Source organism: Mus caroli, unplaced genomic scaffold (genome assembly GCF_978045245.1).
Source record: "Mus caroli unplaced genomic scaffold, Mus_caroli_1 scaffold_2, whole genome shotgun sequence".
Taxonomy (NCBI): Eukaryota; Metazoa; Chordata; class Mammalia; order Rodentia; family Muridae; genus Mus; species Mus caroli.
Window position 1 is genome coordinate 56,933,607 of NW_028227257.1, and position 18,131 is coordinate 56,951,737.

Genomic DNA, 18,131 nt, shown 5'->3' on the forward strand with positions numbered 1-18,131 from the left:
TCTCCTTTTCATCTCTATCTCTATCTCTCTCTCTGATGAGGCTTGCCTCTGAGATTCCTATTTGATTTCCTAAAATTTTAATTTTCAGATTTCCATCAGATTGTTTTTTCTTTATTCAATCTATTTCCATTTTCACGTATTAAACTGTTTTATTCATTTCCTTCCACTATTTGCTTATGTTTTTTATAAGCTTCTTTAAGGATTTTTTTTAATGAAGCAAAACTGTTTTAGTAAATAAAGTAAGAAGTAAAGATTCAGGAACAAATGAATTTACCATAGGAAACTCAAAAATTCACCAGCTGACTGTGGGTACTAAGAGGACCCAAAGGATACTTAAGCACTAGGGAAGGCCCAACCCAGTGAGGCAACTGATCACCTACAGCTAGAACAACAAAGTCCCTATTATAACCCTAACTACAGTGGGGCAGGGGTGGGGGGAGCAGAGAAGGGAATGACCAGTGTTACAGTGGTAACTTATGTGAATGTTTTAACCACTAGAGGGGTCTTCACTCACAGTGATCTTCCTTGTGGCTAAGAGACTCTGAAATTTTTAGGAGAAAAGCTATGAGGAATTTGATCACAGTATTTCAATACTCATGACACTAAACAGCTTTGAAATGGAGAACAGAAGGTTGCTATCAGTTGATACAACCCATTTTCCATATTTTCACCAGTTCTCAAAGAGGGAGCTCACCAATTAAGGAGAACACATATGTAAAAAATATTCTACCAAACTTCCAACAAAGGAACCTGCATCCATTTACTCATGAGATACTGGGCAAATAGCAAAGTTCCTTTCTTAAAGTGGTTAGTGATCACATAAAATATAAGGTCACCGGAGTTGTGCAATATTAAACTTATTCAATTACATGAATGAAGAATAGAAGACACATGATTAAATGGAGTTCTGGGCTGGGTGCACTTATATTTATTTAACTGTGATCCTACTGGGCCATCAGTCTATGTTCACTCCTCTTGTCCTTGAATGAGATAACTTAGGAACTAAGTATACCCTTTAGTTCATTTCTCACTACATAGAATGTAAGAGACTTTATAACAAAATGGACTGGGTGGAAGTAATTGAAATCCCATCTCTCTTGTAAACATAGTAAATTATATTCCATATCACAACCCAGCTGAATATGTAGAGAGTAGTGCAATCCTTAAAGAATCAGAGGATATAAGGTTGGTGGTCTGCACTATGTTCCTGCTTAATTCCTTAGTATGGCCCTGCACCAAACAGACTGGTATGGCAGATGGTGATAGACTGTAGTAAACTTAACAAATGATTGCACTAATTATACATGCCGTGCTAAAAAAAAAAGCATCTTTGCTACAGCAGATAAATACAGGCTTTCATTTTTAGTAGCTATTGGTTTCCTCAATGTATTCATTTTGAACCTCATCAGAAAGGAGACTCAAAAATACTTTTTATTATATACCTGTGTCAAATAATAATACATTTTCACTGTCTTGTCTCTCCTCTTTCCACCATAATGTGAAACAAGGCAAATTGGATCACCTCAGTACCTTTCGGGTCATTACAAAAGCCCTGCATATTGATGGCACATAAAATTAGCCCTATCAGCAGTGTGATAGCATATACACTCTATGATCTGCTAAGGGCCAAGCAATCTAGAAAATGGAAAATAATTTTCAAGAAATTCAAAGATTGATGAATACTTAAACATTTTTAAAAAGTAATTTAAATATGCCATTCAGAACTCCTTTAAGATGTCTGACTTTATCAAAGAACCAACATCCAAACTATCTCCATCTAATTTTTCCAGTGCATCTGAGTCAAGGCTGTTTCCCCACAATGTTCTTTTTAACTGAGCACTACAAAAGTACAAATGCCACAGCATTCGCACATGATGTGCTTTCACTGCTTCACAGCTTACATTGACTCCTAATGTTCTAATGTCAAGACAGAGCTTTCGAGATGTGTGCTGCTGTCCCTGCTGACTTCTCTTGTGTCCTGAGCATCAGAGATGCATCAAAGCCTGGGGGCTATTCTTGCAATGGCATCATCCTAACAAATCTCTTGTATCTTTAACAAAGTCTTATGTGTCTGCTTCTCACAAGACCTGAGATAATATGGAATTCAATGGCTTGAGACATTCAGACATTGCTCCAACATAAAGGATAATGTATTGCAAAATGTATTGCAATGTTGAGCCTACAATGGAAAAGGTCTGTGTTAGAGGATTTATTTCTTCTTTGACAGTGTCTATACCACTATGAGATGTTCTTTCAACTCATGCCTAGTGCAGTAAAAGGCTGATAATTTCTAGTGTAGCCTCACACAAACTCTGAGTGACCATCTGCCAAGCATTTGTCATAATATGAAATTTTTATGTCTAGAATGTACTAATATTGGACAACAGCCCATCGTGTATTCACAACAGGATATTAAGAATCCTAGGGAAACAAATATGGTATCCAAAGAGGTGCTCTGTGATTGTGGAATAACTTCTTTCATACACAGTATGGCCCTTGCTCTCTTTTAATATCAGAACAAATGACTACCCAGATAAAAACCCTCACAAGACTGACCCATTAATATCCCAGAAGCACCAGAGTACTCATGGGCATACAAGATGTTCTACAAAGGTGTCAAATGTTACCTGGGAACATAAGTGGCATGTGGGGCACCAGTATGAGACTGCAGGGAAGGGGTCTCATTATCTCCCTGCTCCAAAGAGAAGATCTATCTGCCTACAGAGATGAAGAGATCAGAGCTACCCATACTCTTGTAAGCAGCTCCTCATTCATGTTCCCATAAGTAACCTCAATTAAACCCATTGGTACACCAAGAGTCTCTTCTTTGGTCTGCCATTGGTGACGTGTTCATGGTTAACAGACATTCATGTATCTCCAAGAGAGGCTCACACAATACCCAGATACACATATCCTTTACTTAAATTGCTGGAGCATTTACCTAACTTACACTTATGGTGCCATTGGGCTTTACTTATGGCCAGCTAGTATACAAAGAAAGAACATACCTCGGATCCATTGATGATACGGCTCTGTCTTTTCATATTAGTCCATAGTAGACTGTGGCTACACTGCAGTTCCACTCAGAATTATATCTAAGTGTCAGGATCCAAAGGGAAGAAATTAGGAAGTCCCAAGACCAGTCATTCTAGTGATGAGAAGGTCAATTTGAGAAGGAATGAGGTATGAGGACATATTTAGGGTTAATGGTCATCTGTCAATATAAAAAAAGATACAAACTACCAATAGATAGATATCATGCCATATGGCTCTGATTGCTTACTCCAGGGCTTACACAGTGGGTCTATGGATGTAATATCAACGGTAAAAATAAGGGTTACTCATGGCTTCCTCAGCATGTACCCCATCACAGTAAATCTAACCTGAATGCTGCCACTACTCAGTGTTCAGACTGGAAGCAATGTTATCTATGGGAATCTATCAGTCTGCAGCCATACTTGGAAAAGAACATAGTCACCTGATAGAGTCAGGTGCAGTGATTTATAGTACCTTAGAAGTGGCATGTCTACAACTATCTGAGAGCTTGCATGCTTTCTTATTTGTTAATAGTGGGATCTCATACAAGATTGTTTGCAGAAAGATACCAACTGTCCTGCCACAGGATATGTCTTTCAGAAATCATATCTGAGGGCTGATAAAATTTTAGTATGCCCTTTATGACTTACGTAAACTATGATTTGGGTTACTATCAAACACTGTTTGCTGTATTTGTCATATCTAAGCTATGGAATCAGGGGTCAGAAAGGTGGTAAAATGTATAGATTCAGCTTAGAAGCCATCAAAAAATAACTAAAAAAAGAAATTGTAACTTAGACATACAGTGGAATATTGCTCAACCATAAGGTGACTGAAATTCTGTCTTCTGCAGTGAATCAAGAGGGAGTTGGAAGGTGCTGCATGAAGGAATGTGTGGCATACTACAGGAAGATACATGCTGCAGGTTCTTTTCCATATCTGGAAGCTAAAGTAAGATGGCAATAGAGGGTCAGTGCCTACTGGACACTGAGAAGGGGGATGCACAGAAAGAGCAGATGGGTTGGACCAGGGCATTATGGATGTGAGTATGGCTATACCGCAGTGAGCATACAGTCATGTGTGTTAATATCAGAAAATGTTCTGACTTTGGAATACATGCTACAAGGTTACAGTTTTCTCCTTCAAACTGCATTGTATTTGATAAATCAATGGACATTTTATAGTGTTCCAAATATCCAGATAATGTAGACCTCAAAGCCACAGACTAGAAGGAAAATAGATCTCTTTACTGTTGATGTAAGATGACCTTTGGAGAGTTTGATATTTCTATTCCAAATTTACACTCAGCTACTTTTTTTTTCCTCTTTTTAAAAAGGTTCGTTTAATTTTGTTAGCATTACTGCCAGGCTCACAGTAAGTATTCAAGTGAACTTAAAACTATGAATGCCACCACCGTGGTTTCCTTATGCCCATGGTAAGTGGGTTTTTAAAATTACATTTATTTATTAATTGTCTCCTCTCCCCAGCTTTATTCCACCCAAGTCCCCAATATGTGTGGTGTTGCTGCCAAATAGATGTGTCTTTCTCCTCCTTGTAAAAGCTCTTACAGGCATAGCCAGCTCATGCTTCACTATTTCCTAGGTAAAATTGCCCATCATACTTTTCCAGTCTCAGACTTCATCTTTTGTCCACACAACATACACCCACATCTTTCCATAGTGTCCCCTTTGTAGAGGCTCTTGTTGAGAAAGAATACAATTTCACTGTGTTGTTTTCTGGTTTGCTTTTTATAAACCATAACTGTCTGCCCAGGCTGTACATGGAAATCCCATTATTTCTCTTTTAGCCATGAGAACAACTTTTGTTATCGACTGTCAGCTTATAATTAAATCTCTTTCTGGGACATGTAACCTATATTATTGCTTTGCTTATCTTTCCCAACAGTAATGATATGCTTTCTGTGAACAAGGGCAATATTCTAACTATTTTTGTGACTGCAAAAAATAAGTAAATATTCAGATTTATACTTATATTTCACATGTTTGTCAAATTGGACCAAGTGCTAACTGAGGTTTCTGCCAGGAATATACATGGGTTTTCTTTTTCCATCCCCAACACTTATTATAAATTTAAAATAATATTCCCACTAAAGTTTGAAATGATGGTCCATTGCAGTTTTTTCTTCCATCTGAATGTAGTGTTGATCGTGTTGACATGTGCATAGCATTTGTATTCACTTTGGAGAAATTTCTATTCAGGTATTTTTTTTTCAATTGCTTTTTGGGTCACTTCACTGATAATGTTATTAAATTTCTTTTTCAAGTTCTCATGGGAAGAAACACACCAGCCAAATGAAATATGTTTTCTCTCTCTCTCTCTCTCTCTCTCTCTCTCTCTCTCTCTCTCTCTGAATGTGTGTGTGTGTCTCCCTCTCTCTCGGTGTATACACACACACACACACACACACACACATACATATATATGCATACTGAAAAAATTTCCCTAACACAAAGTACTTGGATCAACCAGATCGGCATCTTGTACATTGCTATTAAGGAAACTGTCAGGTAAGACTGTATAACCTCCAGAAATCATGAAGTTATTTCTATGGATGTTAACCCAGAAAGTTAATAAGTCATCAGTGTAATGCTCAAGCTTGAAAAAAGACTAATAAAATTTGTCACACCATGTTCCATCCCAAAGATTCAAAGTAGCCATTTATATGTGTGAAGATTAAATCATGCCACTAGCAATAGAATTTTCAGTCTTGAGATGTTTTTCAAATCATATAAAGAATGTACGTCCTATCTATGGTTCTCATAAACCCCCACATGACAACACCATAGGAGGCTTTGGAATCCATAGTCCTCAATACCGATGTGTCACATGCTGAAATAGCTGACTTCCCTCCAGAATGTCTGAAAGCTCAAGGCTGCTCTTATGATAAATATAATCACCCTGGGAGTATTTGGAAACCCTTTTCCAGTTGCAGGTTCAACTAACTTATGAAATACATCCTGCATATATATATGATGAAAGTGATCAATAACTTTCAAGCAGCAGGAGAATCGGGGCCAGGGTCACCCATATTTGATGGAGTGCATTACAGTTGCCGAGATGTGATGACCTCAAGCACACTCCTTCTCCATCCACAACAGGGGTGGGAGGTGGTTCTTGACCTCAGCTATACATCAGAATTATTCAAGGAACTAAAACCTGGGGGAAAAAAAACACCAAATTTGCTAAACGCATGAAACTCAAGAAGAATGAAGACCAAAGTGTGGACACTGTGCCCCTTCTTAGAACTGGGAACAAAACACCCATGGAAGGAGTTACACAGACAAAGTTTGGAGCTGTGATGAAAGAATGGACCATCTAGAAACTGCCATATCCAGGAATCCATCCCATAATCAGCTTCCAAACGCTGACACCATTGCATACACTAGCAAGATTTTGCTGAAAGGACCCAGATATAGCTGTCTCTTGTGAGACTATGCCGGGGCCTAGCAAACACAGAAGTGGATGCTCACAGTCAGCTATTGGATGGATCACAGGGCTCCCAATGGAGAAGCTAGAGAAAGTACCCAAGGAGCTTAAGGGATCTGCAACCCTATAGTTGGAACAACATGATGATCTAACCAGTACCCCGGAGCTCTTGTCTCTAGCTGCATATGTATTGAAAGATGGCCTAGTCGGCCATCACTGGAAAGAGAGGCCCATTGGACTTGCAAACTTTATATGCCCCAATACAGGGGAATGCCAGGGCCAAAAGAATGGGAATGGGTGGGTAGGGAAGTGGGGGGGTGTATGGGGGACTTTTGGGATAGCATTGGAAATGTAATTGAGGAAAATACGTAATAAAAATAAATAAATAAATAAATAAATAAATAAAAGAAAAAAAGAAAATCTAACCCATACCACGTGAAGGAGGTTCTTTGTACAGGGAACAATTTACTTGCGGGAGAGTGAGCACATAGCTATAGTCAGGCAAGGATACAGTCTCAGAATTATGGAAAGACTCTGGGCTGGCAAAGGTGAGCTGAGAAGTGTCAGGGAATGATGCTGGAAGCTGTGGGAGGTAGAATTGATGTGCAGCACTGATAACATGTAACAAGTGCTGACTTATGAAATGCTGAGGGGGTGGTAAGAATTTGTAGGAAGAGCACCAGTAAAGATAAAAAGAATCCTTGGTGGGACAATAAAGTCTGCTGTGATTAATCTATTTTGTTAGAAACTAGCAAGGAAGGAAAACAAAGACTCACATAGAAAGGAAGAGAGGAAAGAGAAAACAGCTGTCCTATGGAAGGGTCCAAGCACGGAGGCTCCATGAGAAGAGACTGGAAGGGTTAGAAACTGTTGAAAACAGTGCTTTCCAGAGTGACAAGATAGCATCCTGTGGAGGAAGTGGTAGAGTGCATGAGAGCAGGCCAAGGAAGTCACTGGGGAGGAAGAACAGAGAAAATGCAAGTGCTAGCACACATCATAGCATGAACCCCTGATGCAGCAGAAATAGATACCAGATTAACCCCCTGGAAAAACCTGTGTTAGTGGGTCATAATCAGAAAGCTGTCCAGGGGCACCAGCAACCCCAGATTCACAGGAGTGGGGAGGATGGGTTTTTGCAGAGATTGTGCAATGCCAAAGGCTTGAGAGAGCTTTGTCCAAGCCCAGAGTGTCTAAATCAGTTTATGGATAAGCACAGGGTCATAAGTGCCTAGAGGAGTCCTGCCTTCTACACAAGTCTTTATGGGTAAGGAAATTTGTAGGGAGGACCAGAGATCCATTCGAAAGTAGCTGAAATTCCATCTCAAGATAGAGTTTCCATCATGCCTGGAATTTAACAAAATTGGACATTTGTAGGTAAAGTACTATTTTTAGCCATGAATGTTCTTTTTCATAGACTAAGTTGAGCTTTCCTGCCACCTAGAAATGAAAGCAGTATGAGCCAGGACCCACTTTTACTTCCCGTGGGCTTGGCTACCTCTTTAATGACTCAGTAAGTCCTGTTGTCCACCTAGTGGTTCTCCATACTAAATATACCTTCCTCTTACAACACTTCTAAAGGTTTGAGGTCTCCAAAAAAAGCTATCCTGCTTTCCAAAAGGTGAGCATCAGAGCATACTATAGGTCACCCATGATGAGTGCTAGCACTTGTGTCTGTGTACTTTGCTTGCAAAGAGAATCTATAGCTATTTTTTAGGGCAGTAGACTTTTGGTCATTATTTTCCAGGTAATGCTTTATGAGAGTAAATAGGTTGAACTCCGGTTACATATACAATGAAGGTTGATTGGAAGACAACAGAAGCAAAACAACAAGGTTTGTGTGAGCAAGGAAGAGGCTCCCAGTAGAATGACACCAGCTTCATGACTCTTACATTTTTACTCTATTGAGGTTTTCGTTCACAGAAAGGAGTTTTCTTACTCAACAGATCACGTGATTTTTTTCCAGACATCTGGCACGAGATTAAACACAAACGCATTTATTTCTATCTTAATTACTAATATTTACTCTAATATCACACAACACATAGTAAATATTCTCTACATATGTCTCCTCATGAACCAAAAGTCTGAAGCCACAGAAATAAACACAGATTAGCATCATGGCTTCATCTGTGTAAGCTTACACTAATCAGAAAACTGTTGTGTAGTGTGTGTGTATTCTTGTATGTACATGTTTGTTTGTCTGTGTGTGTGCATGTATGTATACATATGTGTATGTTTGTGTGTATGTGTTTGTCTGTGTGTATTTATGCATGTGTGTATGTATGTTTATGTGTGTATATGTGTGTTTGTGTGCATGAGTGTATGTATGTGCGTGCGTGTGTGTGCACACATGTGTGTATGTGTGTGTGTGTGTGTGTGTGTTGGTACAGGTGATTTAAGAGGCTTCAGCAGAGTTTAAAAAGTTTCTGAGGTGAGCTCATAGAAATGTAAATAATGTCTGTTATGATGAGATAAGAAACCCAAAGGAGCTGGAGGAAAGAAACTGTCTCTGTAGAGTAAGGCTTCTGTGGATCACAGACTTAAGATGATAGGTTGGTGGGGGCACATACTGGATGACAGATGACAGTATCCCAGTGCTGAGCATGTGTCTCTCAACAATGCTCCGATGAAAAGTTCCACTCTTTCTGTGGTCTGGTGTTTGTGATAAGTTCTTGGGCCTGTTTCCTCCAGTGGGATTTTAATATACCCATGTGTCTAGGTACTCTCCATTTTCCCTGATATAAAAATCGGTGACACACATTCTACTTCCAGAAAGAAGTCATTTATCAGTCTGTTCTGCAGAGCTGAGACTGGACAGATGGCGTGATTCACCTGTCCAGCCTAGCATGGAGTCATTTCCATCCTCAAAAGAGAGTCAAATATTGCTTGTAGAATGGGGACTCTGCATGCAAGACAGAGTCTGAGAAACCACTGTGGTGTGTAGCATGGAGTCATTTGAATAGAGCACAGCCTGATCTTAACAAGTAGTCAGGAAGCAAAGACAAAAAACAGGAAGTAGAGCCAGGCTATAACATTACAAGTCTTAACCCCAGCAAATCGTCACCCCATAAAAGGTTCTCAACTTCTCCAAACAGAGCCTCCTGCTGAGGACCAAGTGTTCAAACACATGAAACTCTGAGAGACTCTCAAATCAAAACAGTCAAGGCCCTTCTCTCATACTAAGAAGCTCACATGAACATCTCTAACTGTCCTCAGAATCCTAAGTCTCCCACCCCAACTGCCAGTGCTTCTGCATGTCCCTCTAGAATATCTCCACCCCACTCAAAGGATCCTCTGGCCCATGTCACTTCTTGAGTGCTACAATGTACACTTCAGAAATCAGTCAACATGGCTGACAGATATTCAGATTGGTCATTTGATACTTCAACATCATTTCTATTTATTATGGCTTTGGTAATTTCACCTAACTTTTAGGACAAATGTGTTAGTGTTGTTATTTTTGTCAAACATATAATCTAAATTTGAACACATAGTCTTCTGAATTATAGCTTGGATTCTGTTTATTGAGAAAAAAGATGAACAGCTCATACCCAGCCTTATTGTTATTACAGATGTCATGAATTCACTAATGTATCTGACCCTGAATGCTATGCAATGGGTGACATAACATCAAGACATCAAGATGCCTCTGATGCCCAAGGATATTCCCTTCACAGTTACAGCTCTGTGTAGTCTAGCGTGATGTGCAATCCTTCCCAAGATGAGGAAAAGGTGGAAAACATGCAGGTAGTAATTACGTCCCCACAAAAAGCATCTGGTAGGTGAATGAGCCTCCCCAGGGCCTGCCCTGCTATTCATGATCTAGACAGCTCCCCCACATCTACTTCTCACCTCTAAAGAATTGTCTGTTACAGAAACACTGGTCGTCTTATCCATTCTGTCTCCTGTAGTGATGAGTCATATGTCCCTAGACTTGGAATGTAGTAATTAGAGGGGTAGTGAATACATAAGAACAGGACTTATTATTTCAAGGGGGTGAGAATCACTCATGTTAGTGTGTGTGTGTTTAAATCTTTGTCTTGTATGCTTTCTTAAGGTTTATCTTTAATTTTGTGTATGAATGCATGTCTGTATGGTAGCTATGTATATCAGAGTAGAGGTACCCACAAGATCCAAAAGTATTGAATACCATGAGGTTCTTAGTACCCATGTGGCAGCTGGGAGTTCTCCACATGCATAAAGCACACTCTTAATCACTGAGTATTCTCTCCAGCCCTGCCTTGTACACGTTCACCCAGGACTTATATTTGAGTTAAAGACGAATTATAAAAAGTCATCAATGGGTAGCTTGTTAGGACCTGTATTTTCTCTATTTTTTGTTTCAATATTGACTAAAATAAGCTACTTATTGTAAAAAGTGAAATAATCCAGTCATATTGGCTCAGAAGTCATTCAATAAAACTATATTCATAATTTGTAGACCTCCTATGCATATTCTTTTTGTCATAACTATTCCTAGGATGTTCTACTAAAAGAAAAAGTAAGCAAGGAATGCAATAAGGTAACCGTATTTCTATGAATACTGTGAAGCCAATATGTTTCAGTTTCTCTGCTATAAAACAACAGACAATAAGAAGTCAGTGATCTTGTACCAGAATCTGAGAAGGTGTCATGTAATTGTGAAGTTTGTTGGAGTTTTTGATCTTAGCCATTCTGACTGGTACGAGGCTGGATCTCACGGACATTTTGATTTGTATTTCCCTGATGACTAAGGATATTTCTTGAGGTGCTTTTCACTCATTCAAGTTTCCTCAGTTGAGAATTCTCTGTTTAACTCTGTTGCTCATTTTTTATACAGTTATTTGGTTCTCTGGGAATGGTTCAATATACAGAAATTCATCAATGTAATCTACTATATAAAAAAATAAACACAAAGAAAAAAACCACATGATAATTTCATTAGATGTTGAAAAGGAATTTGACAAAATTCAACATCCCTTCATGATAAAAGTCTTGGAAAGATCAGAAATTCAAGGCCCATACCTAAACATAGTGAAAGTAATATACAGCAAACCAGTAGCCAACATCAAAGTAAATGGAGAGAAAATTGAAGTAATCCCGTTAAAGTCAGGGATTAGACAAGGCTGCCCACTCTCTCTCTATCTATTCAATATAGTACTTGAAGTTCTAGCTAGAGGAATTAGACAACAAAAGGAAGTCAACCAGATAAAAATTGGAAAGGAAGAAGTCAAAATATCACTATTTGCAGATTATACGGTAGGATACTTAAGTGACCCCCGAAAATTCCACCTGAGAACTCCTAAAGCTGATAAACAAGTTGGCTGGGTATAAATTTAACTCAATCAAATCAGTAGCCTTCCTATACTCAAAGGATAAATGGGCTGAGAAAGAAATTATGGAAATGACACCCTTTACAATAGTCCTAAACAATATAAAATATCTTGGTGTGGCTCTAACCAAACAAGTAAAATATCTGTATGACAAGAACTTCAAGTCTCTGATGAAAGAAATCAAAGAAGACCTCAGAAGATGAAAAGATCTCCCATGCTCATGGATTGGCAGGATTAATATAGTAAAAATGGACACCATGCAGAAAGCAATCTACAGATTCAATGAAATCCCCATAAAAATTCCAAATAAATTCTTCACAGAGTTAGAAAAAGCAATTCTTAATTTAACTTGTAACAACAACAACAACAACAAACCCAGGATAGTGAAAACTATTCTCAACAATAAAAGAACTTCTGGGAGAATTACCATCCCTGATCTCAAGCTATATTACAGAGTAGTAGTGATAAAAACTGCATGGTATTGGTACAGAGATAGGCAGGTAGGTAAATGGAATAGAATTGAAGAGCCAGAAATGAACCCACATACCTATGGTCACTTGATCTTTGATAAAGGAGCTAAAACCATCCAGTGGAAAACAGAAAGCATTTTCAACAAATGCTGCTGGTTCAGCTTGCAGTCAGCAAGTAGAAGATTGCAAATTGATCATTCTTATCTCCTTGTACACAATCAAATCCAAGTGGATCAAGGACCACCACATTGGATGAGAGACACTGAAACTAACAGAGGAGAAAGTGGGGAAGATCCTTGAACACATGTGCAGAAAGGAAACGTTCCTGAACAGAACACCAAAGGCTTGTGCTCTGAGATCAACAATAGACAAACGGGACCTCATTAAATTGCAAAGCTTCTGTAAGGCAAAGGACACCATCAATGGGACAAAATGTCAACCAACTGATTGAGAAATGATCTTTACCAATCTTACATCCAATAGAGGGCTAGTATACAATATATACAAAGAACTCAAGAAGTTAGAGTCTGAGAATCAAGTAACCCTATCTAAAAATGGGTTACAGAGTTAAACAAAGAATTCTCAATTGTGGAATTCTGAATGGCCAAGAAGCACTTAAAGAAATGTTCAACATCCTTAGTCATCAGGGAAATGCAAATCAAAGCAACCCTGAGATTCCACCTCACACCAGTCAGAATGGCTAAGATCAAAAACTCAGGTGACAGCAGATACTGGCAAGGATGTGGAGAAAGGAACATGCCTTCATTGTTGGTGGGATTGCAAGCTGGTACAACCAACTCTGGAAATCAGTCTGGCAGTTCCTCAGAAAATTGGACATAGTATTACCTGAGGACCTACCTATACCATTCCTAGGCATATACACAAAAGATTCTCCAAGATATAACAAGGACAGATCTTCCTCTATGATCATCCTTATTTATAATAGCCAGAAGCTGGACCAGATATCCTTCAACAGAAGAATAGATACAGAAAATGTGGTACATTTCCATGTTGGAATACTACTCAGCTCTTAAAAACAATGAATTCATGAAATTCTTAGACAAATGGATGGAACTAGAAAATATCATCCTGAGTGAGGTAACCAAATCACAAAAGAACACACATGGTATGTACTCACTGATAAGCAGATATTAACCCAAAAGCTCAGAATACCCAACATACAATTCACAGACCACATGAAGCTCAAGAAGAAAGAAGACCAAAGTTTGGGTGCTTCAGTTCTTCTTAGAAAGGGGAACAAATTACCCACAGAAGCAAATATGGAGACAAAGTGTGGAGCAGAGTCGGAAGGAAAGACCATCCAAAGACTGCCCCACCTGGGAATCTATCCCACATATAGTCACCAAACCCAGACACTAATGTGAATGCCAAGTGTGTGCTGATATAGCTGTCTCCGGAGAGGCTTTGCCAGAGCCTGATAAATACAAAGGCTCACAGCCATCCATTGGAATGAGAACAGGGTCCCGAATGGGGTCCCCAATGGAGGATTTAGGAAAAGGACTGAAGGAGCTAAAGGGGTCTACAACCCCATAGAAAGACAATAATATCAACCAACCAGATCCACCAAGCTCCCCAGGACTAAACCATCAACCAAGTACACATGGAGGGACACATGGCTCCAACTGAATGGCCTTGTTGGGCATCAGTGGAAGGAGAGGTCCTGTGAAGGCTCACTATCCCAGTGTATGGGAATTTGAGGGTGGAGAGGTGGGAGTGGATGGTGGGGGGACACCCTCATAGAAGCAGGAGGGGGATGGATGAGATAGGGGGTTTTCAGGTGGGCAAGGGCTAACAAGGAAAGGGTACAACATTTGAAATGTAAATTTAAAAAATCCAATAAAAAAGATAAAAAAGACAACTATAATTACATATATACTTTATAACTATATATATAACTAATAATTATATATAATCATTATATATGTGTGTGTAACATATGACATTATACATATATGCATGCAATTATAGATATGTGTGTGTGTGTGTGTGTTTGCTGTCTAATCCAGTTGAAGAGGCCTCAAGGCTCACTTGGACTTGGAAACAACTTTTAGCTTCTCTAGTCTTTCATTTATCAATTAATCTATCTATATAAGGCCATGTTTGACACTTATTTCACTTGGAATTGTGGAGGAATTTTTTTTCTTTGTGTTGATCCTCCTCTTTGTATACTGGACACTGGTTAAAATCCACTTAGAGGCATCTCCATGACATTACTGAACAAGAGAATGGCTTACTTCCTATAGTTACAGGATACTTTGAAATACGTCCTATAATCCACTGGGACTTAGATGACGTTTGCATAGCAAGGAGGAAAATATTCTCCATTTTAACTCCTCTGACCACATCAGTGTGGTTCTCCAAGAACTATTGTTAAACACTCAGAGAATCTATTGCACTAATTTGGTATTTTTAAATATTGTATAATATTTAGTCAGAGTAGAAATTAAACACTTTAAAGTAATCCTTGATTAGCTATATAGTTCTTAAGCCATTACTTGGAGTGGGAATTCTGGAATTTTGGTTTCTTTAAGAACACATAAATATTATAGTATGTTTTTATTCTGATCCCAGGTGTAATATAAGGAATTAGGATTATGCGAGCATATAGAAGAAAATTAAATTTTAGCAAGCATTGTGACACATTATCAAAAAGACCTTGATATGAAGAAATAACTCCATGCAAATAAGAAGATAAAGACCAGACAAATATCCTTATATGTTGACCCCATAATTGTAGTTTTGGAAGATAGAAGTCATTCATTTCCTCTGCTTTAATTAAGATAGGTCAGTGCACAGGCAATGTCCTGAAAAAAAAAATCACCTCTCCCTCTAGTCCAATCTTACAGTCTATCAAGGGTTTTTGGTGCAACCCATTGCAAAGAAGTCCTAACTCCCCTAATTCTCAAAGGCTGAGAATAATAACCTTTTGTGGCTTTCACAGTCCAGAGAACTTTTTGCCATAGCACACCTTTTTGTTTTGAATGAATTCAATAGCAGAGAAAGTAGCAGGTGTGCAACAAAACATCTTTCAATCTATGTTTACAGCCTCCTCTAGAAATAAACTAAGGAATTCCCATTGCTATATTGGAGTAACTGGTTGGGTGACTTTGAGGCAAAAATCCCTCTTTGTGGTTGAGCATTCCATTAGGTTCTTTACCTATAGACAGCTCTGTATCATGAGATAAAGAATAGTAACATATGTTGGAAGTAGTTTACCCATTATCTGTCCTTAACGGGACTGTGTTCTTACTCCGAAAGCTGTTACATTTCCCTTGTTCTTACCACAGAGTAAAGGGACCAGCCTGATTCAAGACAGGGGTTTTGGAGGACATTTTGAGACAAAAATGCTTGAGTGTGTTATGGAAGGGGCCTTTGAAATAGCAAATCTCATTGCTGAGCCAGCTTCTCATTGATTAAACAGCACAGATTCATTTGCTAATATAACATATATGTAGGAGGCATTTACTTCTTTATAAAATTAAACTTAGTGCCTAATTGATAGGAAACTTGCTGTTGAGTCCTGACAACTGGCTGGACTCAAGCATCAGACCTCCTTATGACATCCAAACAAGGCTTATCTGTTGGGTCTTTCTTTGGAAGCACGTACTGACAATAGGCAGAAAGTAGTTTCTTTCCGTTTAGAGGTTTTAGAGGGCCATAAGGGACAGAATATTTGATTTTCACCCTCTGGTTTCCTTAAATTGTATAAGGTCATGGGTATATGATATTCTATACTCATGATCATAATGACAAAGACATCTGCCTTTACCCTGAGATCCTTTCTGTCTAGCCTTGGAGTGACCAACTGCTTATAACTCTCCTCTTATAATCAGTATGTATGAGCGTGTGATGTGTATGGGGGTGGTGTGTGTGTGTGTGGGTTGTCTGTGTGTGGGTATCTGTGGAGGGTTTTACGTGTGGAAGTGGGTATGTGGGTGTGGGTGTGAAAATGGAGGTAGGCAGCCAGAAAAAAAAAAAGCTTTCATCCTATAAAAATTAAGGGATAATCATTTGACCTTACTTTGAGCAAAAAAGGAAACAAATATTCAGAGACTTAAGGCTTTTGGACTTCTTGGAGGTCAGGGTAGTTCCCTAAGGATCATTTTCTATGAACAAAAGCTTTTAGAGATGATTTTTTTTTCTTAATTTGGCATCGGGATTTGTTAGGCTGTGTTTGTTCTTCCTGCAAGTTTTAAGTCCCCTCTGGAAACCAGTGGATATATTATATAAAACCATGTGTCAGACTCAAAACAAAAACAGAAAACTAAACATTCCAAAACACAGGTTAGAGGCCTGGTGCTACCTCCTTAGTCTGCTATGTAAAGAAGTAGTAGTATAGTGCCAAAGAGAGTAGTATAGACTCCAAACAGACAGGAAGCCACACAGGTGCCTCCATTTTCTTATATGTAGTTACTTTAACTAAGATGGAGGTGAAGTTACAATGCATATGCCCTTTTGTGTTATCACTAGCAAACATGGCAGCCAAGTCACATGATTTCCTCCATCTTAATAAGGTAACTATTGATTGTGGTTGCTTTCTGCTGTGGGTGACTTCAACTCCACAGTAAAGTAAGCCCATCCCCAGTCAGGACACAGGTCCATATTAGATATAGACTAAATGTGGACTGTAATACAATTTTATTTAAAATGACACACTTTAGTTAGGCCCATAGGGCTATAGGAGGGGATGATCATGATGGCCTAGAGAAGGAAGCCAAATATAGCAAAGTAAAGAAACAAAGGAAGGAATTCCATGCTCTCAGCTCAAATAAGCGGTCTAGACATAGCTGTTAGAGTGTTTTGTTTGTTTCTTTTTAAGTCAGTGAGAGGTTCCATCTCAGCTTCTAGAGAGGGAAAAGAAGGAATGGACCCATCAATGATTTTTAGCTCATACTGATGCTTTGAGGAATCCAAAGATTAGTCAGTGTCCAGGTGGAGAGGAACTCCCCAAATCTTCCTAGTTAAAGTCCCCCCTTCTGGCCTCTGGATAAGGCTTTACCCCCCCACACACATTATGAGGGAGCATAATTGCAAGTCAGGCTCCAGGTTAATGTGCATTTTGGTTTTAGTCAGTAAATCCTCTGAAGAACTCACAAGATGAGGTCCTCAAAATATTACCATTGTAAGGTTCTTGATGGGGTTTGTTTTTGTCTGCTGGTTAAAGAAGTAAATGGTAGGAAAAGTCTGCATAGAGGATAGCACTGGAGGAATTCTCAGACACAGGAAATAAAATTGGCCAGTAAGGAAAGAAGGAAAGAATTTATTAGTTATGAGCATCTATGCACGTTCACAGCAAAGCAAACACAGAAAGAGCTTCTACAAAGTGTGTGCAGTAGGTGGGATTGAGGAGATTCTAGCAGCCAAAGGGCATCTACTTTATTAATTTTTAATTGGTGAAATTGATCTTTAAGAATTTCATAAATGTACATAATACATTCTAATTACTCTTGCTTCCTAAGCTTGCTTATCTCCCTCCCAAGCCTGTTAATCTCCCCACCCTTATCTACAAATCCCTTCTCACATTCAAGTACTTTTGTTTAGTTTTGTGATCCACTGAGTTTAACCTGGGCAGCTAGGTGGTCATGGATTTGTAACTATTCCCAGAGGAGACTCACCTTTTATTTTGACACAGAGAATCTCAGAAACTATCACTCATCCTTCTGGGTAGCCTGGCTGGCCTGAAGATTCTGAAGACTACTAAGGTTTCAGGAACACACCGCCTCACATGGCTTTTAAGTGATTCTAGGGATCTAACCTCAGGTCACCATGCTTACATAGGAAGTACATCCCTCAAAGCCCCTCCACAAAATTTTAACTTTGAAGTAGTGAATTTGGGTATCCTCAG